The sequence below is a fragment of the Oryctolagus cuniculus genome, chromosome 13 (assembly GCF_051225735.1).
Source record: "Oryctolagus cuniculus isolate XC-2025 breed Fujian yellow rabbit chromosome 13, ASM5122573v1, whole genome shotgun sequence".
Lineage (NCBI taxonomy): Eukaryota > Metazoa > Chordata > Mammalia > Lagomorpha > Leporidae > Oryctolagus > Oryctolagus cuniculus.
In genome coordinates this window covers 28122924-28142674 of record NC_142879.1, presented here as the reverse complement: position 1 = coordinate 28142674, position 19751 = coordinate 28122924, and the positions used below count along the sequence as shown (strand labels likewise).

General features: G+C 44.0%; 1 long non-coding RNA gene across 9 annotated transcripts in view; it reads left to right on the top strand.

The window, feature by feature from the left end:
• Positions 1–18626, top strand: part of LOC103350974 (uncharacterized) — a 183641-nt gene extending 165015 nt beyond the window's left edge. For all 9 annotated transcript variants that reach the window (XR_016219643.1, XR_016219640.1, XR_011381442.2 and 6 more), the window contains one exon: positions 18310–18626. This is a non-coding gene — a long non-coding RNA (uncharacterized LOC103350974). The remainder of the gene's footprint in view (positions 1–18309) is intronic.
• Positions 18627–19751: the final 1125 nt, after the last annotated feature.

Genomic DNA, 19751 nt, shown 5'->3' with positions numbered 1-19751 from the left:
TTTTCTCTTAGATGGAAATGATGTTCCAGCTTGTCCCACTTCTCATCACAGCATCTCCTCTCCAGCATCCCTGACATGGGGCTATCTCACCTTTCCTTGAACTCTTCTGCAGACTGAAGTTTGTGCATTCCAACTTGTTGTTTGGGCTTTGTTGAACCTAGCCTAAGTCTGGATAGTACGGTGAAAATTGAATAAACAGCCACAGTGACTTCAGGAAGTTTTTTTTTATGCAAACATCTGTTTCTTGAATTTGGCTATGGCTAGACCTTGGAGAAGGGAGAATACCAACAGATTAAATAAGATCTAGAAGATACTGCCTCATTCTTCTTTTCTGTTTTAGGAATACAAAGTCTGTCTCCTTTCACCATTATAGTGGAAAGAAACCCTTTCCAAGTTTCCTCCAATGCTGGGTTTATGATGATGAAATCATGTGGATGCTTTTTCTGGTATTTTTCTGCACTACAAATGTAATCTGCTTTGAAAAAAGTTCCCTGCATGCATATCCAAATAAAAATTTAGAGTAAAGATGAGTAGAGCAATCAACAAATGGTCATCAAACACGTACGCTTGTCTAGCACTGGGCAATATGCTAACGTGTATTGAGAAGTGTAGGAGAGTGAGGCCTTGTATTTCATGAAATTTGGAATTTGTTAGGAAGATTGGTAAGCATTAAAGACTAATAAAAGACAAGTTATGGTTTGGGAATATAGGACCCAATCATAATAGCTGTAGTATTTGTAACAGGAGAAGATCGGGTTGACAGTTGAAGCTGGAGAAGACTTCCAATAGGAAGTGTGAATGATGCAGGATCTAAGGTGCTGAGAAGCTCTGAGCAGCCAGATCCCAGGCAGGAAACATTTATAGTGGGGCAAAGTGTACGAGCAACCAGCAAGAGTTATTTAGTCAATATATTATCTTCCTGCCAAGAGTTCATTGTGTGAGCACATTTTTTTTTATCCCCATTTATCAATGGGGAGATGGACCTGGTAACAGATGAGTAATGATAATAACAAGGATGACTGACATCTGTTTAGCACTCACTATATTCCAGGAGTTGTTCCAGGATTTTTATGTATATTAAATTATTTATGCCTCATAACAACCCTACTAGATAAGTACTAGTCTTAGGCGCCAGTTAAGCATGAAGCAGCTGAAACAGAGAAGTTAAGTAACTAGCCAAGGCACACACAGACAGGCCCCACTATATCCACAGCCCACACTTATGACACACTATCAATGTATGACAGGAGCAGAAGTGTGCTGAGCAAAATGGCACTGACCTTGTAGGAGGGATGAAATATCAAAGCGGATATCAAAGTGGGGGGGACATGTGTGTATGACAGGTGAAAAGGGCAGACAGTCATTATTCTCATTCTCAATTTTCTGATTTTGAGAGCCCATAGTGAGTCCAAAATGTAGGTCTGAACACCAAAATGCAAGCTATTTCAGGACATCACCATTCCAGAAAATACACCGTCTATCCGTTCAAGACCAAAGAAAACCCCTCCAAATGTTGATCCCAAGACTTCCAATCATCCCAGCCTCCCAATGGGTCCAGGACTGCTGGAGGAGAAAGATGCAAAGGTTGGAAGAGATCTCCTCAACATCTCCTAAAACCCTTCCTTAGGGGCTGTTGTTGTGGCACAATGGGTTAAGCCAACACTGGCATCCCATATGAGTGTCAGTTCGAGACTCAGCTGGTCCACTTCTGATCTAGCTCCCTGCTAATGTGCCTGGGAATGCAGCAGATGATGGTTCAAGTATTGGGGCCCCTGTCACCCATGTAGGAGACTCAAACAGAGTTCCTGCCCCTGGCTCCGGGCTTTAGCTTGGCCCAGCCTCATTGGATGTGACCATTTGGGGCATGAACCAGCGTATGAAATAGTCTATCTGCAATTCTATCTATATCTGTAATTCTGCCTTTTAAACAAATCTCTCTCTTTTTAAAAATTTCTTAGGTCTCTGTTTTTAGCTCCTATAGAAATGTGATTCTCAGTTTTTTTTTTTTATTTACTTACTTATTTATATTGTTTGAAAAGCACAGGGACTCACAGAGATAGAAACCAAGACAGACAGAGATCTGGTTCACTCCATTCCTGATTTATTCCCCAAATGCCCATAAGAGCAAGGGGTGGGGCTGACATTGTGGTGTAGCAGGTTAAGCTGCCATCTACAGAGCTGGCATTCCACATTGGTGCCAGTTCCTGTCCAGGCTGTTTCATTTCCAATCCAGCTCTGTGCTAATGGCTTAGGAAAGCAGCAGAAGATCGCCCAAGTGCTTGAACCCCTGTACCTACATGGGAGACCCAGATGAAACTCCTGGTTCCTAGCTTCAGTCTGGCCTAGCCCTGGCTATTGCAGCCATTTGGAGAGTGAACCAGAGGATGGAAGACTTCTCTCTCTGCCTCTCCCTCTCCCTCTCTGTAACTTCACCTTTCAAATAAATAAAATAAATATTTTTTTAATTAAAAAAGGCAGGGAGCTGAGCCAGGACAAAGCCAGCAGTCCAGAAGTCAATCTGGGTCTCTCATGAGGGTGACGGGGACCCAAGTACTTGTGCCATCATCTCCTGCCTCCCAGAGTTCACATTATCAGGAAACTTGAATCAGAAGTGGAGCTGGGACTTGAACCCAGGCACTCTGATAGGGGTTGTGGAGTCTCAAGCAGCATCTTAACCAAATGCCCACTCGATTACAGTGATTTGAAACATAGACTTTTAGTAGAAGAATCAATTTTTCTCAAACAAGTCCTTAGTGTCTCAATAAATAAGATAAAAGGTGAGCTAATGTGAGGAAATATGGTGCCATAAAAGCAAGAGTTCCACTCCTGGCTTAGCTTTTGCTTCAGCCTCCACTCGAGATCCCCAAGCAGCCCTAGATAATCAGGGATGCAAAGCCTACTATGAAAGCTTTCACAACCCTCCAACAGGATGACTGTAGCAGAATACCCAGCTAGCCAATGGCTTCAATAGGTAAGGTCTTATTTTTCTTACAAGAACAGGGGTCCTGAAGGTAATGAGCTTCTAGAATTGGTTCAATGGTTCAGAGATCTCAGTGTCAAGGTCTTTTTGATTTTCTTGCTTTTTGCTTCATGATCTACAAAAGGCTATTTCAACCCCACAATCCCATTTTTGCTCAGGGCAAGAAGATAGGGCAGTGCCAGCCATATCTGTCTCCTCAAGTCAAGAAAATAAAGGCTTCTTTTGAAAACTTCTGGATGACTTCTGCTCAGGTCTGACTGGCCTGAAGTGTGTCACATGGTTGCATGCAACCCTAAGCTGCAAAGCACTCTGGGAAAACAAATATTTAGTTAGCCATATTGCCACTGGAACGAATACTGGGGTTCTGTTCTCAAGGAGGAATGTAGGTGTGGGTATGGAAGAGCTCACTCACAGTGTACACCATGGCCTACTTAATCTCTCTATGTTGTGCATGAAGGGACACATCACATTTTAAGGTTCCATGATAGAAAGTGCACATCAAATTAATTTACACTGAGAAACTAATGGCTTCCCTTTTGGTGGGTTCCTCAGGTTGGCGTAAAAATGGTGCTGAAAAGAGAAAGAGGTGTCAAGGAAACAACAGAAAAGCATCAAAGATGCATTACTGGTAACTCATGGGAATCTCCATGCAATTTTGGTCAGGTGCACACATCTAGTTAGGGTACCGCGTTCTCTGGAACAATGGCTCTTTATGCAGCGTGTTAAAGTATTTTGTCTCGAGTGTAAGCAGTATAGCTTGTTCAACCAAATACATTCTCCTGAGTATCCAGAGAATGGATTTGCTAAAGTACAACTGAACTTAATAGGTACATGACAAAAAAGAGGGAGAAGTTAACTCAGTAAAATGAGTTCCAAAGCACATACACACACACCCTCAACTGCAAAGATAAAAACCAATCAAGGGTGCCTGCTCTATTTATGGATTTCTGCTACAAAATGGATTTTGCTTCCGTGTCTTCCCCCTGCCTCTCTTACAGGTAGTCAGGGGACAGTTCATCTTGTCTGTCTTTGGTACAGTTATGGAACTTTTAAGGGGAGACCAGGAGTCTGTGTGGGGACTTGTCCTAAAAGACAGAACAAAAAGAAGTTATTAATCACGTTCCCCTTTGCATATTTACTGTTTGCCTTCTGAAGAGAATATTAGTCTGCTAAGAGATGCATAATTAGGAGCCACGCCAGATGGATGATCAATGTGGTTTTAATTTTTTATAAGGAGAGAATAGAGGTATAGCTTGGAGTTTTTATTTTAAGAAGATACTTCAGTTCTGTGTAGTTAAACACAAATATCTTGCATTAGAGGGTTAGTGTCTTCCATGCAATGATGTCAAATATGTTCTTGAAGCAGCCCTTCTATTTTTAAACCACAACCCCAGTGGAACAGAAAAGCTGACGGGGCCTACCAGCTGGAAGGGGAAAGCTAACGAGAAGCAGAGCTGGAGTGTGCACTGCCTGCGCTGCATTGAATCATGTCATCGTCATTACAAACCAACCACAGGCACCACCGCTTCCCTGCCCCTGGTTGCCCATCGGTTGAGAGGCAATTGTTCTCTCCACACTCAGGCTGGACAGGAATATAAAGGAGAGCTTTCTGAAGTCTTAGTGAAGCAAAGTGCGTGAAATCTTCATCCAGCGTTGGCTGATTGGGATTGGTGGCTGAGATCACCTTAGAGGCCCAGGAAGCAAGACAGAGGCCTGGGGGCAGTGCTCTTGGACCCCTTGGTCCTGACACTTTAGAGAACTATGAAATCAACCCAGACGGCTCTGACCACATATAATGTCTAGGCCTAATAGAGCGGCATTCTGAAACAGAATTTTAAAAAATACAAGAGTGAGTCACAGTCAGTAAGGATAAGTATTATTTATGCAGTTTTTGTTTCAGTAACATCCATGTCCCCATGTAAGTTGTATTTCTTTACCTAGATCACAGTCAAAAAAGTCTAAAACACTGTTGGAGGGTTGAGTGTGACAGGGAAGCAATGTGGGGGAAGGGAGAGGGGGTGGAGAGCGACAGTGAGGCAGGAGGAAGTGGAGGAGGAGGAGGAGGGTGGGAGGGGGGAGGAGAGGGAGACCCAGAGTCCATGGGCTCCACCTGCCTCTGTTCATTCGTCATGGCTCCTAACGCTGTGGGTGTGCGTATCTTCATTATATTCACACAGATACTCTTCCTCATGCCATTTAAAACCCTGTGCCAAGTCCCTCATTCAAATGCACCATTCAGAATTTGATTGGGGCTGCATTCCACTCATAAGATAATTTGGGAGAGAGAGTGAACATCTTTACATCATGGAAGCTGCCAACCCAGTATGTAGGGACTGTTGGTATCCTCTCTGGTCTTTCCCTCCGTCTCCTAGTCCTGCTTTCACTATTTTAATAAAAACTTTTCCTTTTTTTCTTTCTTGTTAAGATGACTCCCATCCGCGTGGTTGTCTTGTTTGGGTTCCGTTGTATCTGGTTTTCTTTAGTCCTGTTCTGACACCTTTTCTCCAGGTGTAAGGACCTCTGAAGCTGACTGACCACAAGGTCTGCTCTGCTGTGCCTCTCACAAAAATCCTTTCTTTGCATTTTTTTTTAAAAACAGAATTACCTATTTAAGGAGAGAGACAAACAGATACAGAGACACAGAGAGATCTTGGTTCACTCACCAAATAGCCACAACAACTGGGACTGGGCCAGGCCAGAGCCAGGAGGCAGGAATTCCATCAGGGTCTCCCATGTGGGTACAGGGACCCAAGTACTTGGGCCATCTTACATTGCTTTCCCAGGCACATTAGCATGGAGCTGGATCAAAAGCAAAGCAGACAGGTCTCAAAGTGGTACTCATATGGGATGAGTACTACTGGGGTTGCAGGCAGCAGCTTAGGCCACTGTAACACAATGCAGGGCCCTACTTGTGTTTCTTGAGAGATGTTTGTGCAGCTTTACTACTGCCAGGCTGTCCTCCCAGGCAAAGCTATCTCTCAGGGGGCCTCCACACTCACCTCCTACTGGATCTCTGTTTTTCCTCTTGCCCATCTACCATTCTCCACTCAGCCACTGGGTGACTGTTAAGGATACGAAGTAGGTGATGTTATCTTCCTTCCTCCCTAAGATGTCTAATGGCTCCCAACATGTTTCAGTACTGCCAGGGCTCCCACGATGTGGCTCCTCCCTTTTCTCCAGCTTCATTTCTGGAAGTTTCCTCACCTTGCAGGACCCGTCAGCCACATTAGCTTTCACTAGCCACTCAATATTCCAAGCGGCCCTGCCTTGGACATGTTGGCTGCTGCCTTCTCAGCAGGATGCCCCTGTCCCAGGTGTGTACGTGACCAGCTCCTTCTGGTCATAATGGACACCACTAACACTGCTAATTTTGATTTCGAGAGGACTTTTCTGAACTCCCATGGAAGCAACATTCTCTATACATCCAGTCACCTCCCATACCTTTTTAAAAACAGACCTTATGGTACTTGATATTCTCTTATTTGCTTCTCTGTTCTCTATCTCCCATTCCCATTGCCCCTGCACACATAACAATATACATGAGAGTACAGACTCTGTCTCCATGCCTACTATTTCCCCAGCCCCACATAAGCACTAAGTCAGTGATGAATTCATAGATTGCATCAGTGAACTGGGTCCTTTACTAAATCAGGGAACAGAAAGCTCTCAGTCCTTCTTTTTGATGCTATGAAAATTACCTTCTCAGTTCTAGGAAATTGTTTTGATGTGTGTGTGTGTGTGTGTGTGGTGTGTATGTGTGTGTGTAAGCAGGGCGATATATGAAAGGGAATCCTTTATAAATTAACTATGAAGTACATATTTTAACCATTAAGGATGCGTTTTAATCACTAAGAATATGTTTATTGTTGGAAATTTATTTTAATTTGACTTTGCAATGTGTTTCCAAGACTTTGTTATGGGTAAAGCAGCCACTCTGGAGAGCTGTCCAGGTGAATAAACCAATCTTCATCCTTGAAGGAGAATGCTTTCAGCAAGATAAAGAGACTTGTAAAAACCTCATAAGGCAATGGACTTGAACAGTGACAGCAAGGATGCTCCTGTTACGGAACACTGAGTTAGGGCTCAACCTGTCCCAGCACGGCAATGAGCATTCTTTGTTTTGCCACAATAAATCATTAGGGGCCAATCACACTTGAATTTATTTAAAGTCATCTTGAAAATTAACATGAAATTAACATTATATGAAAATAACATGTTCCAACTAAAAGAGGAATTGGTAATTTGATCCAAACTTCAGAAGTTAACCCAGAGAATGAATGAACCTTCTTGTATGTTCTAAAAATGAAAATAATGTGACTGAGATGAGCAGCTTCCCACCCACCTCATGGTGGATACCTCTGGGAGCCATCACCCTGTGTCTCAGTCTGCTGCATACCTGCGGCCTCTTGCCACCTGCCCAAGAACTCCTTTGGCTCCAGATGTGGGTGTCTCTTGCAGGGTCCCAGGATGCAGTAGGGCCAGGTATGCCTCCCCTTTGGATTGTAAATTCTTTGTCCAGCTTCCATGTAAATTAATTTTACAATAATAAGAGTCTCCTCTGAACTAGAGAGATGCTGTGGCAAATGCAGAACTGAAGACACACATGGGAAACTCCTAGAAACATCATGGAGGGACCATTATCTTAGAACCTGATCTGTGGTTGGAGTCTTTGAGTAGCCAAGCGAATGTTGTCTAACAAATGAGTGATCCTGGACCTGAGCAGGAGTAATCTGACATGCTTGGTATTTTCCTAGGAAGGAGAATGCAGGTTCTACACTTGGTTACTGGAGAATGTGTAACAACCTGGTGGAGCTCTAGATATCCAAGGAGTATGGCTTTCTGACCTTGGCACACTGCATCACTTGAAATTCATTTCAAGTTCATTGCCATGGAGGGGGAGAGGTGATGATGAGTCAGCTTTTTTGGCTACTCTTTCCCATTTTGGGGTGACAGTGTTGGTTAGCCTCCCCTATTTTTCCTCAGTCCTCCCTGAAGCTTATCTCCAGAAGACAGGAGGACTGCTCCCCACACAGTTCTGGTGCTGCTTCTTACCTGTCCCTGGTACCTCCCTGGCTCTAAAACTTCTCATCACCAGACTGTCATGGGTACCAAGTTAAGAGTTCACAAAAAGAGGTGGTCTAGACCTTGTCTACTCTTTTGGAAACCTAACTTGGAAAATGTTACTAGGAAAAAATCACTCTATGCAAATCACGTTAAAGAAATGAATATTATCCTTTGTCTAAATATTGCTTAAATCACTCTAATGAAATGAATTTCTATGTCAATATTTAACCCACAGCCCACATCTTTATTTAGCCTCTCCCTTTAGTAATCAGAATGCAGAGCCAGCCATTATGATGTGCTGGTGATAATCTGGAACAGGAGGCGAGGAGTATTAAGGATGGAGATTTGCTGGACAAAGAGAAATAGACTCTACCACTCATGTGGGTCTGGAGAGAATACAGTGAGAGGCATCAGGGAGTGGCTCAGTCCTACCAGTCCAGCTGCCCCCTTTTGTTCAATAGGAATCTGTTCAAGGATGGCTATAATATACATGGCTGAATCTGGGGGTAGGGAGGAAGGGTATAGACCAGGCAAAGACAAGGGTAAGCATGAGGTGGGGCCTTCTGGCTCTGGTCAGGAGATTAGGTTCAGGATGTGGCATCTGTTCCTTCAGCAAGAGTTCTCAGCAGAGCAAGTAACAGAATTAAAGTTCTTCCTCCTAAGGCTAAAGCTCTTAGGTAGGTGGGCATTTCATGCAGTGCTTAAGTTCAAGTTCCAGCTCTGCTTCCAATTTTGGATTCCTACTAATATTCACCCTGGAAAGCAGCAGGTGATGGTGCAAGTAATTGGGGCCCTGCCACCCCTGTGAAGACCTGGCCCAGCCCTAGCCATTATGGACACTTGGGAAATGAACCAGTGGATAGAAGTATGCTTGCTCTTTCTCCCTCCCTCCCTATGTATGTGTCTGCCTTTCATATAAATATAAATAAATAAAAAATTTTAGAGTGCTAAGGCAAACACCCAATACCAACATGAAGCCAACATAGCAGGTTCACTACAATTTCAGGGCTAAAGAAGCATCAGAATATAGCTCAGCAGACTTGAGGCTCAGATAATTTTTACTAAGAAGGAGACGTGAAGGTTAGAACAGAGACCAAATAGAAAGGTCTAGATCACAGGTCTTAGAGCCTAAGAGAGTAGGTCATATTTAAAATCACCATATAGAGATTATTGCTTTCTGCCCATCTTCATACCTGAGCCAAGGTACATTATGAAGAACAGAAGTTTGCTTAGCTCACAGTTCTGGAAATTGCAGAGCATGGTACTAGCATCTGGTGGGCTCTTGGGAGGGTCACAGAGCAGATGACATGACAAGGGCCGGAGTGCATGTGGAAAAGATCACATGATGAGGCGGGAATCAAGAGACCATGGAGAGGCCAGGCTCACACCCACTCTTGCAGGAACTCATCCTCTCCCGTGATATCTGACCGACTCTTGGGTACCAGATTAATGCCTTCATGAGGGCAGTTATGGTCCAATCACCTCTCTAGGCCAGATCTCATAAAGGTTCACTATGCTTTCATACATTCCACTGGGGCCAAGTTTCCAGCATATGAAGCTTTGGGGGAAAATCACAGCACAGTCACTCAGGAAAAGGCAGGGTGGGATCTGCTTCTAGAAACCATGAATACAGTCCATCGTGATGACCTGGGGATGAGAGGCGAGGAGGCAGCCAAGTACAGGCTGACATCCAGGCACACCACAACTCAGTTTTGAGCCATACTTTGCCAATTTTTTATTTAGCATCTATTGCATTTCACATATCAAATGAGTTCTTTAATTTCGTTGATTCTCATAGCAACTTAATGAGGCTAATTTATCATTTCACTCTTAGAAATGAGAAGGCAAAGGGCATAATAATTTATGTGAGATAAATTATTAATAGAATAATTATTATTAGAATAACAAGCACTATTATACAAACAAATCTTTGTTGCCATAGAAGAAAATATATTAGTTTTCTATTGCTACATTTACAAATTACCACAAACGTAGTGTATTAAACAATATACATTGGGGCTGGTGCTGTGGCGTAGCAGGTAAAGCCGCTCTCTGCAGTGCTGGCATCCCATATGGGCATCAGTTTGAGTCCGGGTTGCTCCACTTCCAATCCAGCTCTCTGCTATGGCCTGGGAGAGCAGTAGAAGATGGCCCAAGTCCTTGGGCCCCTGAACCTGCATGAGAGACCCAGGGGAAGCTCCTGGCTCCTGGGTTCAGATTGGTGCAGTTCCAGCTGTTAAGGCCATCTGGGGAGTGAACCAGTGGATGGAAGACCTCTCTCTCTGCCTTTCCTTCTCTCTCTGTGTAACTCTGACTTTCAAATAAATAAATAAGTAAATCCTTTAAAAAAACAATATACATTTATCCTGTTATAGTAGTGGACATCAGAAATCTAAAATTAAGGTGTTGATGGACTGGTTCCTTCCAAAACTTCAGAGAATTCATTGCCTGACCTTTCCAGCTCTTACAAAAAGGTTTATTTATTTGAAAAAAAAGAGCTACAGAGAGAGAGAGAGAGAGAGAGAGAGAGAGAGCACATGAGCGAGCTACTTCTAACTACTAGTAAACTTTTCGAATTCCTACAACAGTCAGGGCTATGCCTGGTCAAAGCCAGCCACCCAGAGATCAATTCTCCCCAGTCTTTCCTGTGTGTGGCAGGGGCCCAAGTACTTGAGCCATCATCTGTTGCTTCCCAGGAAACATTAGTAGGGAACTGGATCAGAACTGGAGTAGCCAGGACTCTACCCAGAACTCTGATTAAGATGTTGGTGTTCCAAGGGATGGCTTAACCTGCTGTACCCCAACACCTTTGCCCCTTTTTAGCTCTTAGAGGTGGCCTGCATTCCTTGATCTGTGGCCTCTTCCTTGCATTACTCTAGCCTCTTGCTTGCATTGTCACATCTCCTAGAACTAACTCTAACCCTACTGTCTTCCTCTTGGGACCTTATGATTAGATTGGGCAAACCTTGATAAGCTCCTCATCTCAAAATCTGCAAAGTCAATTTCACCAAGTAAGGTATCATCATCACAGGTCCTGAGGATGAGGACATAACATTGGGGGAGAGGGGGTGTGGACGTGTACATTATTCTGCCTACTGTAAGAAGGAATGGAGGGAAATGCTGTGCACTGGAGAGGTGAAGTGGCCAGAGAAAAAGGAGATTCTTTCTCCAAGGCTACTGAGGAGCAGAGACAGGAGTCCTGGAGTGCTGGAACTTCAGTGGAGGGTGACCTGGGGCACTGCTTCTCAGTGGGGAAAGACCATGGACAGAGGGATCTCTGAGCCGTCCTGGGCAGTGGGGACCAAGACAGATGGCAGGGTCAGCACTTGGCAGCAGTACTGTATAGCTGAAGAAATAGCCATAAAGGTGATGAGCATCACACAGAAATGCCCACAACTCCCCTGCCCTTCTGGAAACATCTAATCCAAGATTCTTGCATGAACCTATAGAGGAGGGGAGGGAATACTCCAAACGGCCAAGGTTGACCAGTGGGGACTGAAACAAGATTCAATGTCATTACAGCATCACATTGGACCTTAGTATTAGGGCTTAAATGTCACACTTCTCACTTGTAGACTTTTGCTGTGGCTATGGAAGTGGACAGACAGGTGAAAGCAGAAAACAAAGAGTGTTTGTTTGTTTGTTTGTTTGTTTGTTTACTACATGCTGGAAGGTGTCTTTATACCGGGATTAGCAATGAAGAAGCATCTCACTTCCAAGTTCGCGGGGCCTAAACCTGAACCAGGCAACTCATGGGTGACCCAGGCGCCTTCCTGGTCAATATTCTCTGGGTGACAATAACCATATTAATAAGCATACCCAGCAGGGGGTCGGGTATTCCCAAGAGGAAAATTAATTTCTTTTTATAATCTGCCATAGTTTATTTCACATATTCATGACCCGCCCAGTATGTTTTTTCTTTATGATGAGCCATAAAAATGACAAAATACATTAGCCAAGTTCTTCGTTTCTGCTAAAATGACCATATTCAAAAATAATAACAGAGACTTGTATCAGCGATGCAAAAGATGCATGAAGTAATTGGGGCTTAATTTGTACACAAACTGTCAAGGCAGTTTTCCTCACGGCCTGCATCTTCTGAATTCATTAGTCTCTAATTACGGCCAGTGGGGACCAGCAGTTAGGAGGTTAAAGAGGTTCTGACAGGCCTAATCATTGCTCAGGAAGCTGAAAATGTATGCAAAGTCTCGGCAGATGGGGTGAGAGCGGCTTCTGCCAAGTGATAACTGTTATTCCTTTGCACCTCCAAAGCTGTCATCCTAATAGGCACATTTTAAATTTATTAATGCTCTAGTTACAATGCATACACGGTCTCTAATGGTATGTCATTCTGAGTATATAAACTGAGCAATTAACACATATTACCTGGTAATGGTAAAATTATTTGTTGCCTGTTTGATTTTGGGGTGGGGGGTGATGGGAGTGTTGTCTCCTGTTCCAATAAGAATTGTCCCAGGAAAAGCCCCCCTTTGTTGAAACAGAATCAGAGCTACCTTGTAGAAGGATCTCTCTCTACTCAGATATGACAAACACCGCCTTCTGGGCTTTACCCACTTGTCTCCTCAACCTCTGATTTCTGACCTCGGTCGGAATCTGGCAGCCACAAACAATTCAGGTGAGATGTTTGGTGGGACTTTTGGCACCAGGTGACCCTTTAAAGTGAGAAGAGACCCAGGGTCATGTTTTACACTTGTGACTTCATACTAACTCCAACATTAGTATCAAACTACAGGCACCAATGGACTTTCCAATTTCCAATCCCACAGTCATCAATAGCTCTTTCTCTTTTCGTGGCGTCCCTGACTTTAATCCTGCTTGTTTTAAAGCTAACTAATCTCTAAAAGGAGGTGTCTTCTTCTGCTGCTGCTGCTTTTTTTTTTTTTTTTTTTTTACAAATGAGGTCTCTTGTCTTTCCTGTGGTTGCAGCCATAACATGGGAAGGGCCTTTAATTAAATGCTGCACTCAGTGCAACAATTGTTTGCATGGAGAAGGCTACGGGGATGGAGACAGCTGGAATGGATAGTCCCTAAATTGTAGGCTTTGTGAGGACTGCAAGATTCATCAGCGGTCCTAATAGCATGATAAGGTGTTCATCTCAGCAACAGAACAATTATCCATCCAGTGATTGATCGCCCAGCTCGGCATCCACTAGCCCATTGCCGCTAATTGATTTACATTGTATGGCAGTAATATAACAACAACAAAAAACGTTGGGGAGACTTTATGTTAATTAAAAACTGTTATTATAGTTTCCTGTTAGGTGATCTGTTTGAGATTTTTATGCCATACAGGAAAGAAATCAAACTACTGGGTCATAATTTTTCTTTACAAAGAACCAAATAACCTACCCTGGTGGTTCCTTGAAAGACTGAAGAATAGCCCTGATTGATTCACCAACCTGAGGCTGTGTGACCTCGGGCAAGTGTCCTTAGCTCGCTGAGCTGAGGACTTGATTAGAAGTTGGCCTACAACCTCTGGCCTTTGAGATCTGTCTCAGTTCTAGACGTCCACAATTCTCTGAATCCAAATGTCATGGAGCCGGAAGACAGCTGGACAACTGGACTAGAGCTTCCTAGTTAGGAGCAGGTCAGGTCTTTGATCTTTCACTTCCCATTTTCCACTTGGAAGTTTAATCTGGTTTCTGACTGTTGTCTTTATTTATAGCATTTTTAAAAAATAGGTGCACAGTGGACTTTTTCCGGCCCCCTTGCTGAATTTCTGCTATATCAGACATCCATTCATTTCCAGAGATTAAAAAAAAAGCCTGTTTTTCAGTTATCACTTTAATGGGAAATCCAGTAAAGAGAGTCTAGACATGCCCTGTGGTGGGTGTCAGCTCACTTGGTGTGATGTGGCACTGTAGGGAGAGGGGACATCTTTGGGCAGTATGCACTGTGAGTACGTGGCGTCTGCCCATGTGGCCTCTTCTATGCATGCAAGTGTGGATCCCACTCGGTGACACTAGCCAGCGTCTGACCTGCTCGGGCCCTTATTTTCCTATCTACTGAGTGAAAAGGCTGAGCTGAATGCTCTCTGAGGTCTGTTTCATCAACAGTGTTTGATGACTCTGATCCATTCTGACAAAAAAAGAATTTCCTGGAAATTAGAGCCTTCGAAGCCAGAGTATTTAGAGGAACCAGCAGGTGGAGAGAGAGAAAGGGGCCTGGAATCCACATGCAGGAGAAAAGTTTGCCTGAGACAGCCTCCTCATTCTGAGGATAGCAGGTCATGGTATGGGGCACGATTTATACTCCAATAAAAGAGGGAATTACTGAGATTATTTGCCAAAGGGAAAAAAAAATCACAACCTTGATTTTTCTCGTCCACTTGTAAGTCCTGGGCCACTCTGTCTCCTGAATTAGGTGCATTGCCTGACTTGCTTATACTCTCCTAGAAGCGGTACTCAGCTTGCTCTACTCTGAGGCAGAGGAGTATGGTGAGGAGAGGTCACCAGCATGTGAAGACTGTCCACTTTGTAAATGACGCTTCCCAAAGGATGGATTGCCTACCTCACAAGTGCTGCCAGCATGTTAGAACTTGAGCAAGGAAGCCTGCATCTCCAGAAATCTGATGCACAGCTGAAGTTGAGAACCGTCGCTCTAGAAAGCTGGGGGCCAGGCTGCCTCGCATTCTCCCTGCCAAGAACAGTGCTACTCATTTTCCACCCTGTGCCTGACTCTCAGCCTTCTTTGCATGAAGGTGCAATGCTTAGCTCGGAGGTTCTTCCCACAGGTCCTTAAGAGCCAGAAGTCAAGTTTGTTGCAGGAAAACCCAGTTCAGTCTAAAAACCTCGTAACAGCATGAAACTATTCCATAATTGGAGTCTTGTGTGTTTTGTTGATCTGAACCACCATTACCCAGAGCTCTAGCTGTCAGTGCTTTGACTGTGGGGTTAAATAGCATGTGAGGGTCCAAAACAACCATTCTCAGCTCTCTGCATTCATATACCCAGGAACACTCACGCAAAAGGTGCCTTGTCATTGCAACTCCCCAGAACTGTGACATGCTCACAGCTCCTAAAGCCTAGCATTAATGTTAGAAGAAAATGGAAAGACTCCTTGGAATGAAAATCTATTAGTAAGTTTCCAGACAGTTTTAGAGACTTGATAAGAAACAGTATGTGTGCGGATGTCATAGAGCCTGGGCCATAGCTGCCCGAATTCAAATCCTGGCTTTATCCCATGCCCAGGGATCCATGGACAAGACACAGAACCCTTTTGTTTCAGGTTCCTTTTTAAAGGTGGAAAATAATAGAACTGCCCTTCTCGGGGGTGTCTTGAAGATGAGATGAGTCAATAAATGGAAAGTTTTAGAATAGGCCTCAGCAGGCTGCAAGCACTCAAATGTTAGCCATGGTTAATTCCAGATCATCTGCAAACAGGCTCCACAAGGTGTGATCCTAAGTAGCAAAGTGTCTTGAACTTGGTTTAATGCTCTTTTTCTTTTCTTTTTTTAAAGATTTATTTTATTTATTTGAAAGGCAGAGTTACAGAAACAAAGGAAGAGACAGAGAGGAGAAGCAAGAGATCTTCAAAAAAAAAAAAAAAGAAAGAAAGAAAGAAAGAAAGAAAGAAAGAAAGAAAGAGATCTTCCATCTGCTGATTCACTCCCTAAATGACTGTAACAGTCAGGGCCAGGAGCCTGGAATTCCATCCAGGTCTCCTGTGTTCATGGAAAGGACTCAAATACGTCATCTTCTGCTGCTTTCCCAGGTGCATTAACAGGGAGCTGGATCAGAAGTGGTGCAGCCAGGACTCAAACTGGTGTTTGTATGGGATATCAGCATTATAGGTGGTGTTTAAACCTGCTGGTGCCACAACACTGGTCTCAGATGCTTTTTCTATCTTGAAAAATCTCAATGATTTTTGAATAAGGAACCTCACATTTTCAATTTGAGTAGGACCCCAAAAATTTTGTAGCTGGTTCTGTCTATAGGGCTGTTATAGGTAAAATATAATGTCTATATATTGTTGAAAGTAAAATGGCAACCATTATCCCATCAATAAAGGCTAGACTTTCCCTAAAGAAAATCAGTTGGATGATTGGGATAAGGTAAGCACTATATGCACACTTGCAGAGAGTCATTCATTACTTGTCTTTAGTGATATAATTTAGTGGTAATAATGTTTCATATTTCTATTTGTGCTTCAAAAGTTTAGCATCAGCTGGACTTCTATGTATATTTGGTCAACACCAGAGTGAACCATAGCCAGATATTAAACTCTACACATTATAGTATGGGTGCTGGCATTGTGGCACAGTGGGTTAAGCCGCTGTTGGTTATGCCAGCATCCCATATTAAAGTGCTGGTTCAAATCCTTGTTGCTCTGCTTCCTCTCTAACTTCCTGCTAATGAGCCTGGGGGTGGCAGAGATGATGCACCAAGTGCTTGGGCCCCTGACACTCCTGTAGGAGACCAGGATGGAGTTTCTGGCTCCTGGCTTAAGCTCAGCCCAGCCCTGGCTGTTGCAGCCATTTGGGAAGTAAGCCTGCAGATGAAAGATCTCTCTTTCTCTGTCTATCATTCTCTCTCTCTCTCTCTCTCTCTCTTTCTCTGTCACTCTGCCTTTCAACTACACAAATAAATCTTTAAAAATTATAGTATGACCCAAATTTCTTGTATTAGCTTCTGAATTATTTTTATAGGATCATCTATTTCTCTTCTAAAGATGAAGACTATGTCATGAGTTTCCTGAATTCTCCAAAGTGCCTGTCATATGCCTTGGCAACTTGTCTCTATTTAGTAAATAATTTTACAGATGATCATATGACATTCATCTCAAGGGTGATGAGGAACACTTCTGGGTAATAATGAAATTAATACATAGTCTCTTCTATCACATATTTTGATTGATTCATGTCATGGACTTTGATTAAAATCTTAAATCTAGGTTATATTTGGTCTCTGTTGCTTATTTTTGTGGAAAATGTTAGCAACCATTCTGTGGTGAGCAAAGGAATTTTTTTTTCCTGGTCGTGTTCCATTATAAGTCCTTATTAAGCATCAGAATATTAGAACTGCACGAGGCCTCAGAAATCAGGTTCTCAGTGACTGATTTTGCACAAAGACTGTGGCACTGAAAGTCACGCTGTTCATTGGTGCTTGGCAAGGGGGTCACCAATGTCCAAGATCATGAGAAGGGGACGATCCATGTGGTGGGGCAGAGTCCATGGTGCAGGCAAGTCCTTTCAACCCGAGAGACCATTGACTGTGGGCTGGGTGCCAGAGCTGGCTTAAACTACCTCATAGGACAACGACAAGGACATCTCAGTCCCAACTCAGCATCCCTCCATCCTGAGTTCTCCCTGGGACTGAGCCTTGGAATGCCTGAAGCTAAGATTTTTTCACTCCCTGTTCCCTGCTCTCTCAAATATTTCTGTGTCCACATTTCAGCCAGCAGTTTTGCACATAGTATCTGAGTTTCAGCATTCTGTGTCTGGCCCTGCAGAAGGAGGATGCTGGCTGGCAGTGAGGTGGGGATGTTGGGGGAGCTCCTGGAAATCTTTGATGAGTGCAGGAGAAGGTATCATTTATTGTTACTCAGAGCCTCAACTACAACCCAGAGGTTTTGCTTCCCAGAGACCTTGCAACTCCTTTTGAAATTGGTCCATTTACCTTTTCACTTGCTCTCTTACTTGGAGATTTGAGAGAGCAGGGAGCAGGGAGTGAAAAAATCATAGCTTAAGACATTCCAAGGCTCATTCCTCGCTCTCCTTTCCTTTCTTCTGCCCTGGAACTTCCAGGAGCAGGGCCCCAGGCCTTGTCCTTTGAGAGAAGTGACAGCCCCCAGCAGCCCGTTGGCACCACTGCCAGGACCACAGTGGGTGGGCGTCAGTGCCCCAGCCTGGTCTCTCCTTTCTCAGCAGTGCATAGGCCGAGGAGATTTTCATAAGGACCTCATTCTTGGGGTGCCACCAGTCATGTGAGGGTATCGAGGACTGGGGGCGTCAGGACTCTTGGTTACCAGATGGAGCTGGACCAACAAGGGAACGAGAGGGTGAGTGGATTGCTGCATAGAATCTGGTTGTTCCCTAGAAAGTGTGAGGTGTCACATCCTTTAGAGGGGTGGGAGAAAGGGCCAGCCCTGAGAGACACAGAGGGCTAAGAGACAATAGCTGAGGGCCCATATCCCAACTGTATCACTCATCTGGTTATGCTTTTGGTGGGAACACATTGCCTTTATGGGTATGGGGCCCCATGGTCTTTCTCATGCCATTCATGTCTGTTGTCTTGTCTTTTCAGGATTCCACAGAGCTCTGAGCCCACAGGAGAGGACTGAGGGTGAGAGAGTGAACCTTGTGTGGGAACTGACTCATCAGAGACTTTATCTCAAACTAAACACCTCAGAAGGATTTGGCCTGTTCTCTTAGCGGCTGTGTGAACTCTGAGATGTTACATGGTTCCTCTGTATCTCAGTTTCCTAATCTGAAGTGGAAACCAAATCTCCTACTGCTCTCAAGGTTGCTAAGCCAACGAAATGAGATAATATATCTGAAAACGTTAGAACAGTGTTTGTTTCGTTGCGAGATCTTAATAAAAATCTATTAATATTTTTGCCAGTACTGAGGGATGTATGTGAGGAGGTGTGTGTGGCTGGGATCGATAAACCATGTGACAGGGTCACTGCATGAATAGCAAAGCCTTCATGTTTTAGAAGAAAGAGTGGACCCCTTGCTCTGGGATCGTCCACTCTGATGCACAAGGAAAAGAGTAGTCATTGCGTGTAAGTTAAGTCCTCTAAAAATTAGAAACTCACATTCAAGTGCAACCCCAATCCCCACACCATTATTAAACTGTTTGCCTAAGGTGCCCAACCGTCAGGTGTGCACTGGGGGCTCACAGAATACAGAGCTGAGGGCCTGGTGCATTCATTCATCAACCATTCATTCCCTTCACAAATATTTGCTGAGTACCTTATGTGCCAGGCTCTAGAAAAGGGCACTCACCAAGTCAACAAAGATCAGAACTTAGATTCTAGTTGGGAGACAATAGCACATAAACCAAGGATTATGCCCTGCGCTACAGCGTGGCAAGAGTGAATGAAGCAGGAAGAGGTGTGACTGAGAATGGGGCGGACCAGGAAAGCCTTTCCAGAGGAGGTGATGTCTGAACAGAGGCTGGGAGGAAGGGAATGAAAGTGTTAGAGGGAGAAAGAATAGTAGGTTCAAAGGCTTTGTTTTATAGCTGACCTCAGAAGGCAAAGAAGATAGACATCAGAGGCAGAGAGAGGCTGAGAAGTAGGCAGGGGAAGGAGCGTGGGTTTTATCCTGAGCATGATGGGAAGCCATTGGAGGGTTGGGGGTAAAGAGAATGGCATAACATGACTTAACTGCAAAGAACACAGTGGCTGCAGGAATACATCATTAGGAGTCCTACAGCAGAAGCAGAAACCAGTGAGGAGCTGCTCCACCCATCTAGGCAACAACTCTAGGAAGTTTGGCCTATGATGACAGGGGTATAAATATGAGAACTGAGAGTAAAGTTGACATGGAAGAGAAAGAGAGGAAGAAAGGATGATGACTAGGTTTTTGATCTGAACAAACAGTACGGTTGCGCGTGACCGAGGTGGGGAAGACTGGAAACCCAACGAGCCTGGTGTGGAAGTTTTGAGGCCTAACCTAAACTGCTTTAGCAAATTTACAGGTGCCTGTTGGACATTCAAGTAGAAGTGTCAAGTAGGCTGT